This window comes from Felis catus, chromosome D4 (genome assembly GCF_018350175.1).
Source record: "Felis catus isolate Fca126 chromosome D4, F.catus_Fca126_mat1.0, whole genome shotgun sequence".
NCBI classification, from domain to species: Eukaryota; Metazoa; Chordata; class Mammalia; order Carnivora; family Felidae; genus Felis; species Felis catus.
The window spans coordinates 50,310,225-50,332,500 of NC_058380.1; the positions used below are offsets into that span (position 1 = coordinate 50,310,225).

Here is a 22,276-nt window from a genome sequence, read left to right on the forward strand (position 1 = left end):
TGTTAAAACAACACCTTGTAAGTCATATGGAAAGAAGCTGCGGACTGAACAAACATGCTGAGTAGTTTTACTAATGAAAATCAACATGGGAAAGTTAGCAAGTCTTTGTTTTTCTCATCCTTATCCTTTATCAATAAATAAACATGAGTTCTTGATATTCTTTCGCTAAGTGGAGAGTCCTTGATTTGGATCACATTCTGATCTCATGTTTAAGCGTAAAATTCAGTGCAAGGTTAGAGGATTAGAACATGGAGTAATGCCATTCGCACTAGAAATAAAAGACCAGTTAGTAGAAGCTCCTGGGATTCTTGCTGTCTCCTTACCAGTAAATTAGAACATTTAGACTTAAAGTAAGAAGAAATCAAGATGGATCACTAGAGAATAGTCATCTATTTTACTATTGATGTAATCTTTCATTTTCATACACTTTTCTACATAAAAGTAGGTTATGTCTTTGAATTGCAGATTCATGGTTTGAGAACTGATATTGAAAATCTTTTTTTTTAATGTTTATTTTTGAGAGAGAGTGAGTGTGCGTGAGTGGGGGAGGGGCACAGAGAGCGGGCAACAGATTCTGAAGCAGGCTCCAGGCTCTGAGCTTCAGCACAGAGTCAGACGCAGGACCTGAATTTACAAACACTGAGATCATGACCTGAGCCAAAGTCTAACACTTAACCAACTAAGCCACCCAGACACCCCTGAAAATCCTTAAAAAGATAATTTTTTTTTTAAGTAAGCTCTGTGCCCGACAAGGGGCTCAAACTCATGACCCCAAGATCAAGAGTCACATGTTTCACTGACTAAGCCAGGCCAGGAGTCTTAAAAGACAATTTTTAATGTAAAGTTTTCGTGTAATGTCAGATTGTTCTTAAACGTTTGCTATTTATAATTCTGTAAACATTTGTCCATATCATTATATATTTTTTGCAACATGTTAAGTTTGATGCATATTATTCTGTTATACAAGTATTTTCTAAAAACAAATCCCATATTATTGAATGAGGTTTGTGGTGTAGGAGTTAAGCATAAGTTTTGGATTGGGTAACTGAATTGGAATCACAACTCTCCTACTAACTTGTTATATGACCTTGGGAAGTTACTTAGTCTCTGAATTTCAGTTTCTTCACCCGTAAAATGAATAGTGCTTAACTCCTAAGATTGGGTCGAAGAGTAGGTGGAATCCAAGGCTTTTGACAAAACTAGCTTTTAGAAGGTGGCATGCTATTAGCAGTGTGCAAGAGTGCTTGTTTCCCTGCACTGTCACCAACACAGGTGTTATCCAGGTTGACAATGCACTACCTCATTTGATTTAGTTTTTTAAAATAAACTAAACTGCCTCCATTACTATAATTAGAAACTTTATTGTGTTTTAATTAATATGCAGAATATTTTTAATATTAAAAAACTGATTTTTAAAATTCTATTTTAAAAGTATTTATTATAACTTTATAATAAAAAAGTTTAATGCTTAATGCTTCTTTTTAGAAGATACTAGATTATACTTTGCTGCCTCAGTGTCTTCTTTCATAATATATCATCATGAATTGCTGCTCTGAAAACCTGACTGTATAACCTTAAGGGGAATCGGAACAATCTGTGTAGAAATAACCTACTCGACAATAATCGGAGGTGTTCTGTTGGGTCGTTTTCTGTGTCTTCCTACAAGTCCGAGCGATTGCACATAAGGACAAGCTGAGTTAGAGGAGGAATAATAACATCCATTGAAGGGTCCAGTGTACAAGAGAGTTTGGAGGAAGCATGATCCTGAAGAATTCTGTGGTCTGCTACCTAAAAGAGGTTTAGACACACTAGGTAAGTCACAAGAGAACTATAAAAACTAAATGAGATTTTTCAAAATTAACTTTTGTTTTATTTCCACATCTTTCTGTAAAATAGTATTCTTACTGTGATAACAACATGGTAATACCGTGGAAGAAAGACCAACTGAAATCTGTTAAAACTATACTTGACACAAGGTCAAGAAAGAACTACTACTAACCAACTGAAATATTATCTCCTGTTCTGTGTTTTCATTCTCAACAGATAAGTTCACCCTAGTAGAGGAAGTCCAGACTGACATGAAAGTGAAAATATTTGATACAACCCGTAAGTTCAACCTGAATTTTTTTTTTGTCAAAGGAAACTATAGTTCATTTTTAAAAGTCTCTTTCTATCTTTAATTTGCTTCTTGTTAAAGTGAACTTTCCCTTAGTTTACTGGAGATGGGGAGGGCTGCCTTAGAGATTGACCAGCCACACCCCATCCCCTCTGCCAAGGACAAAGCAGGGACCTGTGTCTCAGGATTAGGGGAAATGGTTAAGAAGGAGAGGAAAAGAAAATTGCTTTTCCAGCTTCTCTAACTTCCCATGTAGCCTACAGAGAAAAGCAAGCATCCCTTGGGAGGAAATAACAAAAGTGCTAAACAGTAGATGGATGGATGAAGCCTGCATCCCTGCAATGTTCTGGAACCCTTGCCTTTATAATGTCCCTTGCTCATGGTTCTCAGAAGGCCAAATGGATGTTTACTGCCCATTGGCCCTACCCTCCTGGGCTCCTCTACCTTTGAAGCTGTTCCTGGCTCAGTTCCTTTTCCTGCCAGAAATATCAGTCAGAAAAGAGGGTCTGGTAACACTGTAACAGTCCAGTTGCCTTGTTTCCTTTCCCAAGAGCACACTTGAGATAGCTGCTTAGACCATAAGAGGTATTCATAAGAGGCTCTAAGAGTCACTTAATTGCCTGGGTGGCTCTGTGGGTTAAGTGTCCGATGCTTGATTTCGGCTCCAGTCATGATCTCACAGATCATAGGTTTGAGCCCCACAACAGGCTCTGTGCTGACAGTGTGGAGCCAGCTTAGCATTCTCTCTGTCCCTCTCTCTGCCCCTCCCCCACTCATGCACAAACACACCTACCCGCACTTTCTCTCAAAATAAATAAACTTAAAAAAAAGGTGAGAACATAGCACAGAGACCAAAATAATGAGTGCAGAAATCTTCTTGGAAAAAAAAAAAAAAGATGAGAACTAATTGGAAGAAGTGTCAGGTAATAAGAGATAAGCAAACCTCTTCTTACAAGACCAGTCATCATTATATTATCTTTAAGGTGCCCCCACCTCAGCCAAAAAAAAAAAGAAGGCTCCCATGAAATAAACATTCTAAGATTCTATCTTTTCATTAAGCATAGATTGGATTTCCTTACCAAATACAGTACTATGATTTGTCAGACTTTTGATTCTTAAAATACTTCATGACCGCCCTGTGTACTGCTTTCCCCTCTCTCAACAATAACTTCAACAAACATGGTAGGTATTGATGCCATATTTGCTTAATTATCTTCTCAGGAATCAGAGTATGATCTGATGAAAAGAACTTTTAAGAGTTTATATCAGTTTGATTGTCTGAAATTCCATACCAAGTTACTGCTTTCACATTGTGTGATCACAATTCTAATGTAAACAAAAAGGACATTGATGGTGAGCTGAAACTTAACACTAACACATTATATGCTTATAAGGAAAAGTCCTTGGGATTTCAACTGCCACATGAATTAGACCCTTTGGCATGTCTTATAATAATCTGACTTTATTTTTATTTCATTCATTGTGATAAAAGCACCCACCACACAAATATGGTTAGACATTTCTTTAACTTTTCTTCATTGAAGCAGTTATGTAAATCTGTTCACTGCAAAGATTTCCCTCACTTACTAGAAGAGATACATCTCTTCATCATACCCAAGCTAGTCACATACTTCCCATGGATCATCCCTTCACCACCTCCTCTGCTTGGACATAATTATTGAAACATACCTGAAAGGGCATGGGACCTTTGATTTTGAAAAAGTTCTTCCTATGCAGCACACCAGCTGAAGGCCTTTGGGCAGCTCAGTCAGTTTTCCTGAGCCTATTTGCAGGGTTATTGTAAGATTCCTATGCATATGAGGCATGGGAAATTGTTTTAATGTATAAGGTGCCAAATAAATAAAGCAGTAGTTACTACATTTCTTTAACTTGTTACCATCCCCACTGCCTGCATACAAACATTTTCATTAGTACCCATTCTTCCCTCTCAGAAGCGTTAAATGTCCCATCTCAGAAGAAAATGTCTTAGAAGCCTAGTTTCTACATCCTTCTAAAAGAAGGTCCCTTTCTGTCTAATGCTAATTCCTCCCCTGGTGCTTACATATCCACTGCAGATTCCTTATGAATCTTTCTTAATTCTCTACCATCCCCTTTCTCCTGTGGCTTTAGCCTTTCCTCCTTTGATTTTCATCCTCTCAATTTAGAAACACATTCATCTTCTTCCCATTACTTTCACATTCAATGTCCGTAAAAGACTGGTCGACTTCACACCCCAGTCTCTTCTAAACACTGCTCTGTCAACTGCACTGAAGCTGCTTTGTTAACATAACCAGTGATATTTTAAATACCAAATTAATGGATTCCTTTGGGTTGTATTCCAGTAAAATTTCTATATCGGTTTTAAAATTGTTAACCACTCTTTCCTTGAAACTTTTTCATTTGCATTTTATGACCTCACTTTCACTTAATTCTTACACCTTTTTGTTCCCTGTTCAGTCTCTTTCCTAGGCATCTCATCTTTTCTGCTTCTAGAAGAGGCTTAGAGATATCTAGCTTGCCAAATTAAATAAATTCTTCCCCCATGGCTATTGGAATCATCTCAAAGATCCCTATGTGTTAGAGGCAAATTTGATGCTGTGGTAGTGATTTTGTGGTTAGTATAAATATATAATGAAAACTGGATCATGACTACTTATTTTCCATAGACTTCTAAAGTGTCTAAAGATGTAGATAATTTTTAGTAACAGCTTATATGAATTCAGTTTAAGCCTCATCTAAAGGTATGAAAAGCCACAATAGCAGAAATATAAACAACAAAAACTCCATTATTAAACATTTCCTGAATGCTAATTGTGTAATTGTCAAGTACCAGGGTCACTTGAACATTTTGTCCTCATCTGGTACTACTAGACCACAAGAATTTTCTCCCTCTCTCTCTAAGGCAGGTACCAGGTAGTAAGAACCACTCCTTATTTCTACTAAACTATGAGATTTTTCATCACACTGTGGGCTCCCTGCAGATAGAGATGATGTCTTAGTCATCCATGTCCTCTCTGCCAAGCAGACCACTTGACATGTAAGTTCACAGTGAATGCTTATTGAGTTGATTTAGTTTGGGTGGGATAGACTGAACCAAATTAAAATGGCATGGAAGATGCTTCGGAAAGCAGTTTGGAAGTTCCTTAAAAAGTTAAACATAAATTACCATATGCCTTAACAATTCCACTTGTAAGTAGGTACCCAAGAAATGAAACATATTGATACCAAATGAAACATATCAATATGAACATGAATGTTCATAGCAGCATTATTCATAATAGTCTAAAAGTAGAAACATCCAAATGTCCATCAGTTGATAAAAAGAATGTGGTATGTGTACACACACACACACACACACACACACACTGGAACATTATTCAGCCACAAAAGGAGTGAAGTACTAATATATGCTACAGTATGGATGAACCTTGAACATGCTGAAAGAAGCCAGTCATAAAAGGCTACAAAACACTGTGTGATTCTATTTATAAGAAATATCCAGAATAGACAAATTAATAGAGACAGAAAGTAGATTAGTGGTTGCCTAAAGATGAGAAGAGAGAGTTGAAGGGGGTGATAATAAAGGTGCATTGTTTATTTGGGTGTGATGAAAATGTTCTAAAATTGATTGAAGTGATATTTGTACAACTCTGAATATTTAAAAAATTTAATTATACACTTTAAATGGATTTTATGATATGTACATTACATCTCATTAAAAAAAGAACACTGAGGAAAGTTAAGGGAACCACAAATAAATAATAAATCTAGACTTTGGTTAATGTGGAAGAGACTTTTCATAAAATTACTCATTTTTTTGTTTTTTTAAAAAAGGAAGGGGCATAGAAGTTGTGGGATACAGTTAGTCAAGAGCACTTTGAACATTCTCTTGCGTTCTGCTGAGAAACAGAAATGTCTAAAACTCCATTTTTCTTCCCTAGCACCACTAGTGTAATTCAAAGGGAACTTTTGGAAACTTATTCAAAGATAGGCCAGGTTTCTGTTCCTCTGGGAATGTTTAGATAGATGATAGATGATAGAAAGATAGGTAGGTAGATAGGTAGATAGATAGAGTGGTGATTGCACTTGCTGGGGGAAAAAACAAGTATAAAATAACTTGCCCTTCTATAAATACAATTCAGAAAGAGTTATTTTTTGTGGATTATTGGACTGGGTGAGAACTTTGATAGCTCTTCTATTATAATACTTTCAACAACTGCAGCAGTTGATCGCGTTTTCCCTTGTCTCTTACTGTGTTTGAGGCAACATCTGTTGAAGTTCATCATTTAAGCTCCCATTTGCTCCCTAGCCATTTTTCAAGGGTCGATGATTTGGTTATTTCTAGGCAGGATTTTTTTTTTTTTTTTTTTTTTTTTTTTTTTTTTTATGGCCAGATTGTTTCTTCTCTAAGAATGTATGCAAAGAAAAGTAAATGTGAAGGCACTGTAACTTACAGTCTGGGTACAGACTTACAGCCCCTGAAAACCTTGTACACTTTAATGTCATGTCAGTCATTTTAATGTCTATGGAATTGCATTTGGAAAATGGGGGACATAACTGTCTACTTCTTGAGAGAGAGCTAGTGATTAAATTAATGCTTTAAAGATATTTTGAATTAAAATGTTGAAGGTATTCGAATTAAAGTATACTATAACTCATTCACACATTCAGAAATGAAGCTCTTTGAGCTTGTAGGAGGAAATACTGCACTGCTGATTTAGAACAGCACTGTCCAATAGAAATATAATGTGAGGTACAAATGTAAGCCAGAAATGTAAAATTTTAATTTTTTTGTACCTACATTTAAAAAGGAAAAAGAAACAGGTGAAATTCACTTAAATAATATATTTATCTCAAAATATTTACCTCAGTATATTCAAAATACAATGTCAACATGTAGTTAACAAAACAATTATTGATATACATTATGTTCTTTTTTTGTTCTAAATCTTTGAGATTTTATGGTGTGGTTTACACTTACAGTTGGTCTCAATTCAGATTGGCCATGTTTCAAGTGCTTAATAGTGACATTCATAGTGGCTACAAATTGGACAGATTTAATAAAGTCTATAAATAATTTAATAGTAAAAATTATTTTAAAATGATTTTTTAAAATTAAAATTAAATAAAAATTAAATATTAAAAAATAATTTAATAATAATAAATTTAATAAAATCTATAAATCTATAAATAGATTTAGAATTTAGAACTTTTATTCTGCTTGTAGCAAGAGGATGAGTCATGGGAGAAAGTCAAATAGCAGTTTTGCTAAATAAAGGAAAATGGTTTCATAAGGAAAAAAAAACCCTTTCCTATGTGAGATTAGAATCTAAAGTAGGACTTTCTGTGTTCTTTTTGATTAGTCTTAAATTACTTTTACAAACCTATTTTCTTTGAAAAGTAATCTTAATTGGTAGAAGAAAGAAATATATGTGGTAGTTAGGAATATTATAGAGACTTAGTTCTGAATGGGACCTCTAAAAGAATCTGATTGGCTGGATCTTCTTAACTTCAGGAATTGAAAATATAAGAGGGTTTGTGAATTGTGCTTACATTTAATAACACCAATATTCAAAAACATAGTATAGCCTGTATCGTATATATTACTAATTAATATATATTATTAATATTTATATATAATTATAGAATATATCATTTTATATGATGCCATTATTGATTATATTTTCATTTATGTATGTATCTAAATAGTAAATTTTAATTGCCTGCGTTGAAAAGCTTTGAATTATAGAGCTAAGCTATTCTAAAAAAGACTGTAAACTGAGACCTCCTTTGGAAGAAAATCAGTATAGGAAAGAGTTTTCTTCTAGTCTCCCCTCCTGTGCTCCCACGTCCCTTGTCAAACAAAAGGATATTGAAAAGTCTATTTGGCCAAATATTCCTTTTAATTTAAAATAATACTTACATTGGGAACTAATAGAAGTTTAGATGAAGCCACAGACATTTCTCAACAGGGATGTATTTTAACTGGATTATCAAATATTGTTATTTAGCAATGTTTAAAACAGGCTGGGTCACACAAATAAACTTAAATTGCAGTTTGCTACCTCTCGAGCTCTGTATGAAACTCTCCCTGCCCCCTTTTCAGCCACACTCCCTCTCCCCAGGCCTTCCTCTCAGCCTCACAGATCTCTGGCACTAGTATCTGCAGAGGAAGGAGTGAGGATGAAGGCAAGTAGAGTAAAACAATGGGGAAGGGAAGAAGACAGAGTAGGCAGAGTACCTTGTGACCTTAAAATAACGAGCCGTGTTTTCCTGTGTGTCTGGTAAACTGTCTCTAAAGACAATTCCAAAAAAGAAGCTATAAAAATGTTTAGAATAAAGACAACATCCTTGGGCTAAAAGCCTGCCCTACCAAGTTTGCTACCATGAAGCTCATTACACTTTTGACTGTAACTGAAAAGCCGATTTTGGTGTTTGGAAGGTGAGGAATGGAAGTGAGGTGAGGTCAGTCTTACTACTTGAAAGCCATTGTTTATAATGCATTACAATTTTTTGAAAGAATTGACACAAGAAGTAGTGCTCCCCCTGCTCCCGTCTGTTATAAAAAATGATGAGGGCTTCTTTTTTGAGATAAAAAGAGGTTTGCAATTTTGTCGATTCAGGGTAAAACTCTGCTGTGTGCCTCAAAATTCTTCAATTTTTTTTTTTTACATTGAAGGAACAACATAGTGAATGAGCAGAGTAAAAATTTCAATGCAAGTAAGATTTCTAAATAGCTGTGGTACACCAAATATTGCCTCCCAAAGATGTTCACATCCTACTACTCCCCACAACCTGTGAATATGTTACCTTATATGGCAAAAGAGACGTTGCAATTGTGATTAAGGATCTTGAGATGGGAAGATTATTCTGGATTACCTGGGTGTGCCCAATGTAACCACAAACATCCCTTTGAAAAGGAAGCTAGAAGGTCAAAATCAGAGAAAATGTGAGGAATAGAAGCAAATGTTGGAATGATGTAATTTGAAGATGGAAGAAGGGCTATGAGCCAAGAAATGCAGGGAGCTTCTAAAAGCTGGGTAAGGAAAGGAAACAGAATCTCCTCTAGAGCCTTCACAAAGATTTTAGCCTCACACCTCTCAGACTTGTGACTTACAGAACTGTAAAAAGAATATATTTGTGTTGCTTTAAGCCACCAAGTTTGTGGTAATTTATTATAGCAGCAATACATGCAACATTTGCCTTTAATTTTGATCAGCTATAGTTTCTGTCCTCCCATTTATTTATCATAATTTCATTGCCAACAACAGGAACCTACTAACGATGTGAAGTCCATCATGGGGACAGCAAACCATACCTGCACATATAAAGGCATCTATACCAGCAAGTAAGGCTACCTATTTCCATTTATCAAATTGATTCATCTAATACATACTGAATAAAAGAGGGGCCAACATCAACAAAATTCTTGCCCAGTTGGAGCCTACATTCTAATGGAGGATACAGACAATAAATAAACAATGCAGTTTCATACAATGGTAACTTTTCTTGGTAAAAGCAAATACTGGCTGATTTTGGAAAAGTTTTTGGAAAGGTTAACCAACTGTCTCTGTGTAAACCCAACTGCCAAGTTCATGTATCCTTTACTACTGTAAGATGTTTTTCCTGAGGTATTCAAGTAAAACCTGCAGGGGTTTCTTAAGACCTGGCATTTCATCTGTTCCATACCAGTTTTCTCAAATTTTGTGGGATAATCACTTTACAGCCTCTGTGCCTATGATCCACCTCTAGCCTTAATGCCATGTTCTGGCCAACATACCAGAATAACCCACGACTATTGAGTCTCGAGTTGACTCCAGAATCTTTGTATGAGAGTATTTTAGGGATGGTAGTTTCATTAAAGTGTGGTTAGGAGACTTGTCTTAAAGCTCTGTTTGAATAGCAAGAACACTGCCTAGAGTAATGCTTGGGAGGTAAGTACCTGGTAGGTACTCAACAGGTATTTTTAAATAAATTAATGATTATTTTTATCATTGCCATAAAATCGTGATTGAGAAACTTAAGCCTACTGTTGGATGTTCAAAAAAAAAGGTTGGATAGTCAGCAAAACTAGATGAGCAGCACTCATCATAGCATTTTTCTTGATGTACTTTTCTTCTTTCTAGATATACCACATATCAAAGAAGCCCCACAACCAAACTTACATTGGCTAAGAAGATTGGGATATCACTATGACAACATTTCCAGGAGAAGAAAGGGTTACGATACAGAGGAAATCTGGTTTCAGAACAATGGGGGAACTAATAATATAGAATACTGGTTAAAAGTATGGGTTCTGGAGTCAGACAAGTCTGAGTTTTAATCCTGCCTGCCACTTGTTAGCTGGGTAACCCTGGACTACCAGCCAGTTGCTCTAATTTGCAGTTTCAGCAACTACAAAATAAGGAATGTAATGTCTTCCTCATAGCATATAGATGAAATGAACTAATAAGGTAAAGCATCTGCACAGTGCCTGCTGCCAAAGTGTTCAATAAATGCTAGCAGTTAATATTATCAAACGGATGTTATTATATATTCCCAGATATTCTATAATGGAAATACAGAGATTTTAAGTTTTAATGGCATTTAAGATTACAGTATGGTTATAGTGTACTAAAGAATACTTTTTACAATGAGAACAAATTGCCACATGATTTACTTCCTATTTTTACTTTTGGTTTCCACTGATGAATTATTATACATTTCTGCAAATTTCAAGTATTACTGCCTAAGCCTTTTATTTATAAAAAGTATTAATTTATTTATTAATACATATATATATATAATTTTGGATAATGCATAAATATGAACACCTACATCTTTAGTAGTGACTATTTTTAAAAATCTCATATCTCTTCTCCCACTTTGGTTTCTTTTATACCCATTTCCTTGATAACCCATGTCAACAGCCTAATATGTATCCATCCATTTTCTAATTTATTTTGTTGGTTTGTTTTTTACTTTAGAAAGATAGAAAGAGAGAGAGAGAGAGAGCACCAGTGGGGGACAGGGGCAGAGGGAGAGAGAGAGAGAATCTTCAACAGGCTCCACAAACTGCAATGCTCAACACGGGGCTCAGTCCCACAACCCTTGGATGATAACCTGAGATGAAATCAAGAGTTGGACACTCGACCAAGAGAACCAGCCAGGCGCTCCACTCTTCATTTATAATTCTATGGAGACTTATTCGTAATATATTTATATACATATAAAAATACGGTGTTATTTTGATCATCAACTTTAAAAATGGGACCATGTTCTCAAGCGTGTTACTTTTCTCACCCAACAATATCCAGAGGAAAGATCTTCAATTCATTTGAGTTTAATAGTACAATATTCCATAATTTAGATGTAACATTATCTATGTAGCATTTCCTCAATTATTGAGCGTTCCTTTTGTTTCCATTTTTTGGCACTACAAATTAGGCTACAATAAACATCCTTATATATCTTTATCTACTGATTTGTTTATTTCTTTGTGATAGATTCACAGGAGTAGGGAATGTACACTTTTAATTTTAATAGATGTTTGATACATCTTTTCCACTAGAAGCAAGAAATGTAAGAAAATTTTATGTCACTTTCACCAAAAATGTCACTTGTACATAACAGTTATGTAGCGATAAATAGGAAATCTTGAAAAAAAAAAAAAAAGAATAAACTTCTGGTAAGGAAGTTTCAAACAAAGATGCATTCCATTGGGATATGTCCTCCTTTTTAATTACTGTAATTGGGAAGTGAAGTTGAGTAGGGGCTGGGGGGAAGGGCAGGAGACTTTAAAAAGAAAGGATACTGAAATAGAAACCTCTCCCAAGTTTACTTTCATCAATAGGTGACTTTCCCCTCTGTAAGTGTGCTGTTCTAAAACAGGATGTCTGAGAGAACCTGGTAATACACAATCATATGGCTGTTACACACTTTTTCTTACAAGTTCATTGGCTTCTTACTCTTTTGGCTAAAAGTTTTATAGTGTGCAGCATACTGATTTTTACCACTTAAACATTTTTCACTAATTTGCTGTAGTAAGGAGTGGAGGAAGGGGAGAGAATTCCATGAACAAAGGCTGTCTTATGAAAGTACAGACATGTTATCAAGTCCTTCAGCAAGTGCAAGTGAAGTCTTAGCAGAGTTAATTGCTCAATTCACTAAGTTTACAGTGCATCTTTGTAGGGAGCAGAATAAAATACATGATTTACAAGTTGGAATGAAAAAAAATCTTCATAAAACAAAGTTATCAGGCTTTTTCTGTTAATAGGAAGAATACTAAACAGAGACGAGTATGCATTTTAAATATTTCTTCATTAGTAATTTCTGTTAAGAAATATGAGTTTTGTGCAAGGTAGATATAAAATCAGTAAGAAAGATTGACATACTTAATTTGTACATTTACTTCAAAAATATGATAGAAAGATGAAAATTGGCTAAAAAGAAACTGTTCGTAATGGTAAAAAGCTTATAACTGTATGACCTTTCTCCTGCAGAAGAACCAGAAAAGAGTCTGATTAATTCATGGCCAAGTGAGCTAATTTAAAAAAAAACAAAAAACACAAAGATGACATTTGAGACAAAGTAGATATAAAATTTTACATTATTTCTAGAATAAATCAAATTCCCCTACAAATATGTTTCATTAAACAAGAGAATATTGAGAAACTTAGGTAATGGGAATACCGTATTAAAGTTTCATTTTCTTCTTGAATCACAATTATTGTGCTTCAGATAACAGCATTCTGAAAAAAAAATGTATATTTTTTTTACTGAGAAATTTGTCATTTTTAAAAAGCTGAAACAGTCTCAATTTTATTGTTTTTTTTAAATATAATTTTAACTCAAATTAAGTGGGTAATATGTTCCAAAAAGTTAATTTCTTCCTCAATTCCTAGAAAAAGGTAGGATATATAACATTCTTTTACAGGAACAGCTCTAGGTTTGGACAAGCTCTAGGCCTGGTCTTTATCAGGTTTTCACAGAACTGAAGAGAAGGGGGTGAAGGTACAGACCAGGCATATCTCCAGTGTGGGAGTGACCAAGAAGTACTGTATCTTTTCTTTTAAGTCTAAATCTTCAAAGAGAGCGATGATAGAGGGCAATTTAAGCTATTAAGCTGAAGAAATGCACACACCTCATACCTAACTGTCAAAGGGATGATTTCACAACTTGGTTGCATAACTGGAAGAAAAAAAGAAGCTTTGGAATTAGAATAAATGAACATACACTCAAACAGTTGTACAAGATCTGCTGAAACTCCCAAGTGGTTCTTACCATAATTTGGAGAATTTTTTGACAAGGGTGCCCTGGAAATCCAAAGCTTATCTAGCAGCAACTCAAATTCAACACAAACCAGACAAAACCATCTTTCTCCCTAGTCTCCCTTCTGCTGTTGACTCCTTTTCTAAATGACTGAGCTTGTTAGCTGTGTTCTATTTATATTTTGTATTCTATTCTTCTATATTCATTTTTAGAGAAATCACAACAGGAAAAACCCACTGAATTTACTCTTTAAAAAAATTTTTTTTAACGTTTATTTATTTTTGAGACAGAGAGAGACAGAGCATGAACGGGGGAGGGCCAGAGAGAGAGAGAGACACAGAATCCGAATCAGGCTCCAGGCTCTGAGCTGTCAGCACAGAGCCCGACACGGGGCTGGAACTCACAGAGCATGAGATCATGACCTGAGCCAAAGTCGGACGCTTAACTGACTGAGCCACCCAGGCGCCCCAAATTTACTCTTTAATAAATACTATGTAATATGACTTCTCCAGACCAGAGTTCCTTGTTTGTAAATGAGGAATCAAACCATGTAGGTAGAAAGATGATAGACTCAGAAACCAGAGATGTCTGTTCATATCCCAACTCTGCCACTTACCATGTATGTTGTCCTGGGAAATTTTAACAACTCATCTGCATCAAAGACTCCTCATTCTTACATTCTTTGACTTAGTGATTTGATGATGTTTCCATATTTCCATCTCCTATTGAAGAAAATGAACTATTAGCTTTAAGAGAGCCATAGAATTAGTAGATATAGACTTCAGATTGCAGTTAAAAAATTACAGTTGGAGACTCCCAGAAAAGTGCTTCAATCCAGTTGACTCTACACAACCATGTTCTTGCCTGCCTGAGTGACCGCCTCTAGCCACCTGAGATGTCCTTCTCCCTTCATCCATTTGCACCCTAACCACACTTCAAAGCCCAACTCAATTCTCATTCTCTTACTGAAGCATCCATTTCCTTTTTTTAAAAAAATTTTAAATTTATATCCAAGTTAGTTGGCATATAGTGCAATAATGATTTCAGGAGTAGATAACAGTGATCCACCCCCTATGTATAACACCCAGTACTCATCCTAACAAGTGTCTTCTTTAATTTGGCATCCCTTTCTGAAACATCTTTTTTTCTGAAAATTTCAGTAAATATTGAATAATAATTGAACTTTCTAATTAAACAGTACTTAAGCCCATTATGTGTTTCCACCCTTAGCAATGTATAATAATACACTATTTGTTTTACATACACGATATGCTTAAATTATTCATCCTCTTATTTACCTTCTTTAAATACTCATCAAAAATCTACCACATACTCTGTGATCTAGGACTTTATGTAACGGTTTTTTTTTTTTTTTTTTGCTTTTCTTCTTTTGTAAAATGGAAATGAAAATTCCTATCTTTCAAGGTTTTGGAAAATTAAATAAGTTAATGTTTATGTAAAGTGCCTGGCCTGTGTTACGGCATAAATATCTGTTTTTCTTTCTTTTGTAAACATATTTTCTGAAAATTAAAAAGGACAGCTTTACTTATTCTCAAAAATTAATGATACCCTATCAAGAAAGCAGGTTTTGGAGGACGTGGGTGGCTCAGTCGGTTAAGCATCCAACTTCAGCTCAGGTCATGATCACACAGTTCATGGGTTTGAGCCCCACGTCAGGCTCTGTGCTGACAGCTCAGAGCCTGGAGCCTGCTTCGGATTCTGTGTCTCCCTCTCTCTCTGCTCCTCCCCTGCTCTCTCTCTCTCTCTCAAAATAAACATTAAAAAAGAAAAGAAAAGAAAAGAAAAGAAAAGAAAAGAAAAGAAAAGAAAAGAAAAGAAAAGAAAAAAAAGAAAGTAGGTTTATTTCTTTGTCACAAGAAACATTGTAACTAGACCTGTCCTCTTTATTAGAGTATTTCAGTATCCACTTGGAGTTGTCACTTGAAAAAGTTTTCTATCTTTGCTAACATGATAGAATTCTATAATCAAATGCTTAGGATACTGGGATAAAAAACGTAAGGCAATTTCTTCTTTTTCCTCACCCCTGAAGGGTTGTTTCATACATTTGTAAGGCAGATAGACCCTTTTGTCACATTTTGTACTACATCCTGAGATCCCTTACCTTCTAAATATTTTTTTTTAATTTGCATGCATTAAATTCTCTGATGGCTAATATTCCATTGTGTGCATGTGTGTGTGTGTGTATACACACCCCACATCTTTATCGATTCATCAGTTGATGAACACTTGGGCTCTTTCCATGATTTGGTTATTGTTGATAGTGCTGCTATAAACACTGGGGTGCATGAGCCCCTTCCAATAAGTATTTTTGTATAGTTTGGATAAAGACTTGGTAGAACAATTGCTGGGTCCTAGGGTAGTTTTATTTTTAACTTTTTGAGAAACCTCTACACTGTTTTCCAGAATGGCTGCACCAGTTTGCATTCCCACCAGCATTGCAAGAGGGTTCCCCTTTCTGTGCATCCTCACAAACATCTGTTGTTTCCCGAGTAGTTAATTTTGGGGCTGTTTGTTTAAGAACAGAGGATCAAAAAACTGACTGGAAGCTCTGAGCATGAGGTCAGTTTATTGAGTATGAGCTTCTCTGTAGCAAAACTAATGGGTTGGTTTTGTTGGAGGTGCCCCACTGACCTATCTGTTGGAGAAATATGAACATTTTCAGGCTTATTCACTAGCCTGGTCAGAACACCCAGAGATCTGCTGATCCTTTGGCCAGCTTTCTGCAAGTGAAAGTGGGGAGAAAGCCCAAGGCTTAAATTCAGTTCAGAACTTCAACCTATTCTTACTGCCTATAACTGTATGGTCCAAAGAACCTCTATCTTCTACTTCCTTCAGGGAAAAGGACTCCCCGCCTCCACACCAGTGTTCTATCTGGTAGAAAACGTATGGTTGCTCCACTATGTGCAGCGCAAGAAAAATGCCTTGAGGGTCTTCCTGTTGTATTTTTATTGGAATAGTTTTACTGGGATATAATCCACATGTCATACAATTCACCCTCTAAAGTACATAATTCAATGTTTTCAATATATTCACAGAGTTGTGCAACTCACACCACATCAATTTTAGAACATTGTGATCACCTCATGAAGAAGCCCTGAGTCCCTAGCTGTCACCTGCCCACCCTTCCTATTATCCTCCACTGCCCCTGGCCCTAGTCCTGAGCAACCACTAATCTACTTTATGTGTCTATGGATTTGCCAACTTGGGACATTTCATGTAAATGAATTCTTAGAATATGTGGTCTTTTCTGACTGGATTCTTTCACTTTCTGTAATGTTTTCAAGATCCATCCATGTTGTACCATGTATCATACCCCCCCCTTTTTTTTTTTTTTGACCAAATAATATCCCATCATGTGGGTATACCATATTTTATCTATTCATTTGTCAATTGATGGTTTGGGGTTGTTTCTACTTTGGGGCTATTATAAATAATACTTCTATGAACAATTGCGTACAGGCTTTTGTATGGCCATGTTTTTATTTCTCTTGGGTATATGCCTAGGAGTAGAATTGCTGGTAACTCTGTGTTTAACCTTTTGAAGAACTGTTGGTCTGTTTTCCAAAGTAGCTGCACCATTTATATTACCACCAACAATGTATGAGTGCGTCAATTCTCCACAACCTAGACAACACTTGTTATTATCTGACTTTCTTATTATACCACTCTTGGAAGTGGTATCTCATTTTGTCTGATTTTAAAACATACTTTCAACTACTCCTCTTAATTTTTTTAATGTTTATTTATTTTTTAGAGAGAGTGTGAGTGAAGGAGGGGCAGAGAGAGAGGGAAACACAGAATCTGAAGCAGGCTCCAGGTTCTGAGCTGTCAGCACAGAATCTGCGGTGGGGCTCGAACCCGTGAACTACAAGATCATGACCTGAGCTGAAGTTGGATGCTTAACTGACTGAGTCACCCAGCTGCCCTTCCCACTCCTCCTGATTTTAATTCCACTTTATCCTCACTTCCAGCAGTACAAGTGGCCACTAATATATCATCTTTTAGAGGTTCTATAGTGTATGTTGTTTTACCCTCTACCAATCACTTAGCAGTAGCATTTTGGTGTCTTTTATATCTGATAACTCTGGCCCATCAGTTTTCTAGCTTCTAAAATTTTGTGGTTTAAACATCTTTCCCATTTTTTGGTTGCCTTAATATCCGCAAACAGTAATTCGCTTTATTTTAATGTCTTTGAGAGGGAAGAGTAGTTAATGCATATGATAAACTGGAAGTTTATTCAGTTCTATTTGCATTTTGGAGTTTTTTGTTTGTTTGCTTATTTTAAGGAGAACAAGGTTTATCAAAATGTTTCTTGTTTCTAAAAGAGCTAATCAAGGCATAACCCATTTTTGGGAATAGATGAAAACCCAAGCATACTTGGATTATTTATAATGGTTCTTTTTTCTTGTGATCATTAAAAAGTTAAATGAGTTATACAAATACAAATAATTACTTGTATTAATTTTTTCACCTTTTAAATTAATCACTGAGATACATTATTTTAAGCTTCGAACAAATGATGGCTATTAACTTCCTTTTTAAACCTTTAACAATAGTAATATTTATATTGTACATAGTATATCCCAGACACTGTGCTAATAAGCATTTCTCACACATTATCTCACATAATTTTTCTAACAATTTTGTGAGGTAAGTACTTTCAAACTGCTATTACAGTGAAGGAAGCTGTGGCTTTCATATCTAGTGTAACATGCTAGGAGATGATGGGTGTAGGCATTTTTCTTTGCTTTTCTGATTCTGAGGCCTGGTGTCTTTATAATACGCTGTATTGTACTGGGGGAGACCTTTGCTTGTTCAATTTATAGGCAGACCAGGTTGGTTAAGTCTGCCTTAACAAGAATTGTGGATCTGTGTGTTTAAACATTGTATTTGGGTCTGTGGGTATTACTAGTATGTATCTACATTTTAAATTAAACATATATAATTGATTAAGTTTTTCTTGCTTATAGGTTTTTGACCTTTAACCCAGGTCAAAGTACAGATCATTATAATCAACTAACATTAATTTAATGTGTGATGCTAAAATGCCAATTTCAGAAGTCAACTTAAATATGGCTTTCTGGTGTCAAAAAATTGTAGCACTAAGAGACTCCATGTTCCTGCCTTAATTTTGCCTGTATTTTGCCAAATGCAGGAGGAAAACAAAACAAAACAAAACCTTCTTACTTAAAAAAAATTAGTTTCTATTTTGAGTTGTTTTGTTCAATTCCTCATTACAATTTTGTTTGTTGGTTTGTTTGTTTTTGTGTCTGATAAGGATTGCAGATTGCTTTCTCAGGGTGGGTGTGACTGAAGAGATGATACACAATCTAACATTCTTTCCAGGTTAACTTGCTCTCTTTCTCCATCTCTCTTGCCTAGAGTGACTAACAGAGTTTACAAGATAACGGGAAACCTTATTACAAAGGCCTTGACGGGGGAATGGATTATGGGGCTATGAGCTTAGAAGTTCCAGGAATAGTGAGGAGGCCATTGTGCCTAATTGCAGAGGGCAAGGGGAAGGCAAAGCTGGAGAGGTTGGCAGGATGGCAGTGCAGGCCATGCCAAGAGTTCACAATACAGAGCTGATGAGTAGCCATGAGTCACCAAGGGCAGGGCCTTTCATGTGGCCAATGCCAGGCGCTACAGTGTACCTCACGGCCCCTACTGTTTTACCCTCAAGAAATCAAAAGGGGGAGGTTTGGGTTTGGGTGTCTAGAAGTTTTGCAGGCTGTTTTAGAAGTCAAAGAATTACTGTTGAGTTATTTTACAGTGAGATGCCTATACCCCTGCCTGGACTGGCAGGGGTAGCTTCAACTTCATCTATGGACATGTGCATGGACATTATAAATCTCATGTGCCAAAAGCAGCCTCTATTCAGAGAGCTTTTCCTGGACATTTAATCCATCAGCACTAATGGCACTGAACTGGACAAACTTCTGCTCATGTGAGAACTAGTTCAACTGCTTTTCTTTGGTTTTCCAAGATATTAAAATAAAGTTCTCCAAACTGAAATGTCTCCTAGATAGCGTTTAAAGGCTCCGTATTTCATGTTTCAACTCTATGCACCTTTATAGGAATAGCTGCTGGAGATACATATGACACGATTCCTCCTCCCGGGAGCCTATGATCTAGTATGAAAGAAAGATGAAGACATCATTTTTCTGCCATTAAGCATGGTAGATTCCCCAGTGGAGACCTGATTCCATTTTTTTCTATGGTTGTCACGGGTGGATGTTGATGCTTTTTACCTGTGAAATGTTTGGATTGTGTTTGATGATGATGATGATGATGATGATAGTTATCATCATTATCAGGCATTATGCCAGATGCTTTACCCAAATTACATGTTATTTCAAAGTAGATGTCCTCCTCCCCCTTCCTTCATTTAGCAGCTGAGGAAACTAAGCTTTAGAGAACTGAGTAAGCCCAAGGGAAAAGAGCTAGTGAGTGGAGTACCTATGATTTGCCCATCAGTGATTCTGGAGCCCTGCACTTTTTGTTTTTCTACACACCAACTCCTTGAAAACTGATTTCTATGATGTATATGTGGATTGATAACCACTTTACCACCAACTCTTTAAAGACATTTGCACTGGTTTTGTTTCCAGTGGTCAAATTAATCTCTAAAAGGTGGGCCCTTCAGAATGCCTAGGTGGCTCAGTTGGTTAAGCGTCCGACTTAGCTCAGGTTATGATCTCACGATTTGTGAGTTTGAGCCCCGCATCAGGCTCTGTACTGACAGCTCAGAGCCTGGAGCCTGCTGCAGATTCTGTGTCTCCCTCTCTCTCTGCCCCTCCCCCACTCACGCTGCCCCCCCCCTCTAAAAAATAAACATTAAAAAATAAAATAAAACATGGACCCTTCTGTATTCATTTACCAAAACTTCACTGAGTATCTGCGAGTGAAGCACTGTGCTAACGGATCTACACAGATGACTACGACATTGCCCTTGACTGAAGAACTCAAAGTCCAGAAGGGAAACAAGGAATGCAGAGTGACAAATACTGTTAGTCATTTCAAAAAGCTCTCTTCCTGCTTCTCAGAATCATGTCTCTCACAGTCCTCCACTAACTCTTCCCCTGTATCTGCTCCTTATGGTCCAGGCTTCTCTGGGGTCCCTCCCTTTGCAGGCCATCTGAGTGATCTCACTCATCCCCACAGCAATGCTCAGATTTCTTTCTTGAGCTTCATACTGATGTATCCACTTTAAACTAAGTATCTATCCATACTTGACTAGCCAATATCTAACCTAAACCTATGTATCCATAATAGAATTTTATGAATTTTTAATATTTCCCCACAAATGAGCTTCATGTCCTATGGCCTTTTCACAGTGAGGCTTACCACGTCCATATTGTTAAACAAAATAGCAACCTTGGATTTACCTTAATCTCCTTCCTCCATGTCAACCCCCAAGAGTCATTATATTAATACTTCTATCACTTTAACACTTGTCCTTCTATCTCTGATGCTACTGTATATAGCCTTAGTTCAGACTTTCACGGTCTCTAAATGCCACATTGCAATATTCATCTATTATTAGTTTTCCTAGCTTTAATCTCTACAAATGTAACATATCCATTGCTTCCAGGGTAATCTTCCTAAAATGTAAGTTTGGTCATGACATTCCTTGATTTAAAACTTTTTATTTCCCATTGTTATAGACCTCAGCAGGGTATACCAAATCTGAAAACAGTTTGATTAAAGCACCTTCTCTCTTGCCAAGCCCTTTGTCACCCTTATTTCATCTTGCTCAAACACTTACATTTCCCCTAACATGGAATATTATTTCACACCACCATATTTAGGCTCAGGCTACTGGTCCATTTGTTGAAATGCCTGTCTGACCTCCCTCCTGTCCTTGTCATGGTTCACCTGGTAAACAGCTCAGCTTTCAGTACCTGGATCAAGATTCCTTTGAGCGGCATGGCCCTTTCTAGGGTGGAGGGATGAATAAATACATAACTCTAAAGAAGAGAAGGTAAGTCTGCTATGACAGATTTCAAAAATATCAAAGTTGAATTCAGAACAAGAAGTATTATCAGAAGTAAAGATTCATATTAATTAAATAAAGACAAGTGAGTCAATTTACGAAGACACATAACAATCCTAAATATAACAAACCTAACAAATAACCTTCAAAATACATGAAGAAAAATGGATAGAATTGAAAGGATAAATACAAATCCATAATTCTAGTTGGAACATTTATCACTCTGCTTTCAGAAACTGATACAACAGGGAGAAAGTAGGACCAAGTAGAGATATAGAAGACCTAAATAACATTATACTCCAGCTGGACCTGACTCTGATTTTTGGAACGCTCCAGCCACTAACAGCAGAATACATATTCTTTTCAAGTGCACATGGAACATTCACCAGCATACACCTTATTCTGGACCATAAAATAAACCTAAACAAATTTAAAAGAACTGAAATCATACAAAGCATGTTTTCTGATCATAACAGAATTAAACTATAAATCATTTAAAGAAAGATACCTGTAAAATCCCCTAAATATTCGGGAGTAAGCAGATCATGAGTTAAATGGAAACTAGAAAATATTTTGAACAAAATGAAAATGAAAATTCAACTTACCAAAATTTGTAGGACACAACTAAAGCAGTGCTTAAAGGGAAACTTATAGCATAACATGATTATATCAAAATAGAAAGGTCTCAATTTAGTGATATAAATTTCTACCTTAAAAAACTAGAATATAAAGGGCAAATTAAGCTCACAGTAAGTAGAAGGATACAGAGGAACTAGAACAAGTAAAATAATTCTGAAATAGAACAAAGTTTGAGGACTCACACTACTTGATATCAAGATTTACTATAAAGCTCTAGAAACAAAATAGTATAGTATTCACAAAAGAATAGAGTC

General features: G+C 36.0%; 1 long non-coding RNA gene across 1 annotated transcript; it reads left to right on the forward strand.

Annotated features, from left to right (window-relative positions):
* Window positions 1-752: 752 nt before the first annotated feature.
* Window positions 753-11,571, forward strand: LOC109493834. Its single transcript, XR_002148271.3, has 3 exons — window positions 753-1,812; window positions 2,044-2,106; window positions 9,388-11,571. It is a non-coding gene; the product is annotated as an uncharacterized LOC109493834 (long non-coding RNA).
* Window positions 11,572-22,276: the final 10,705 nt, after the last annotated feature.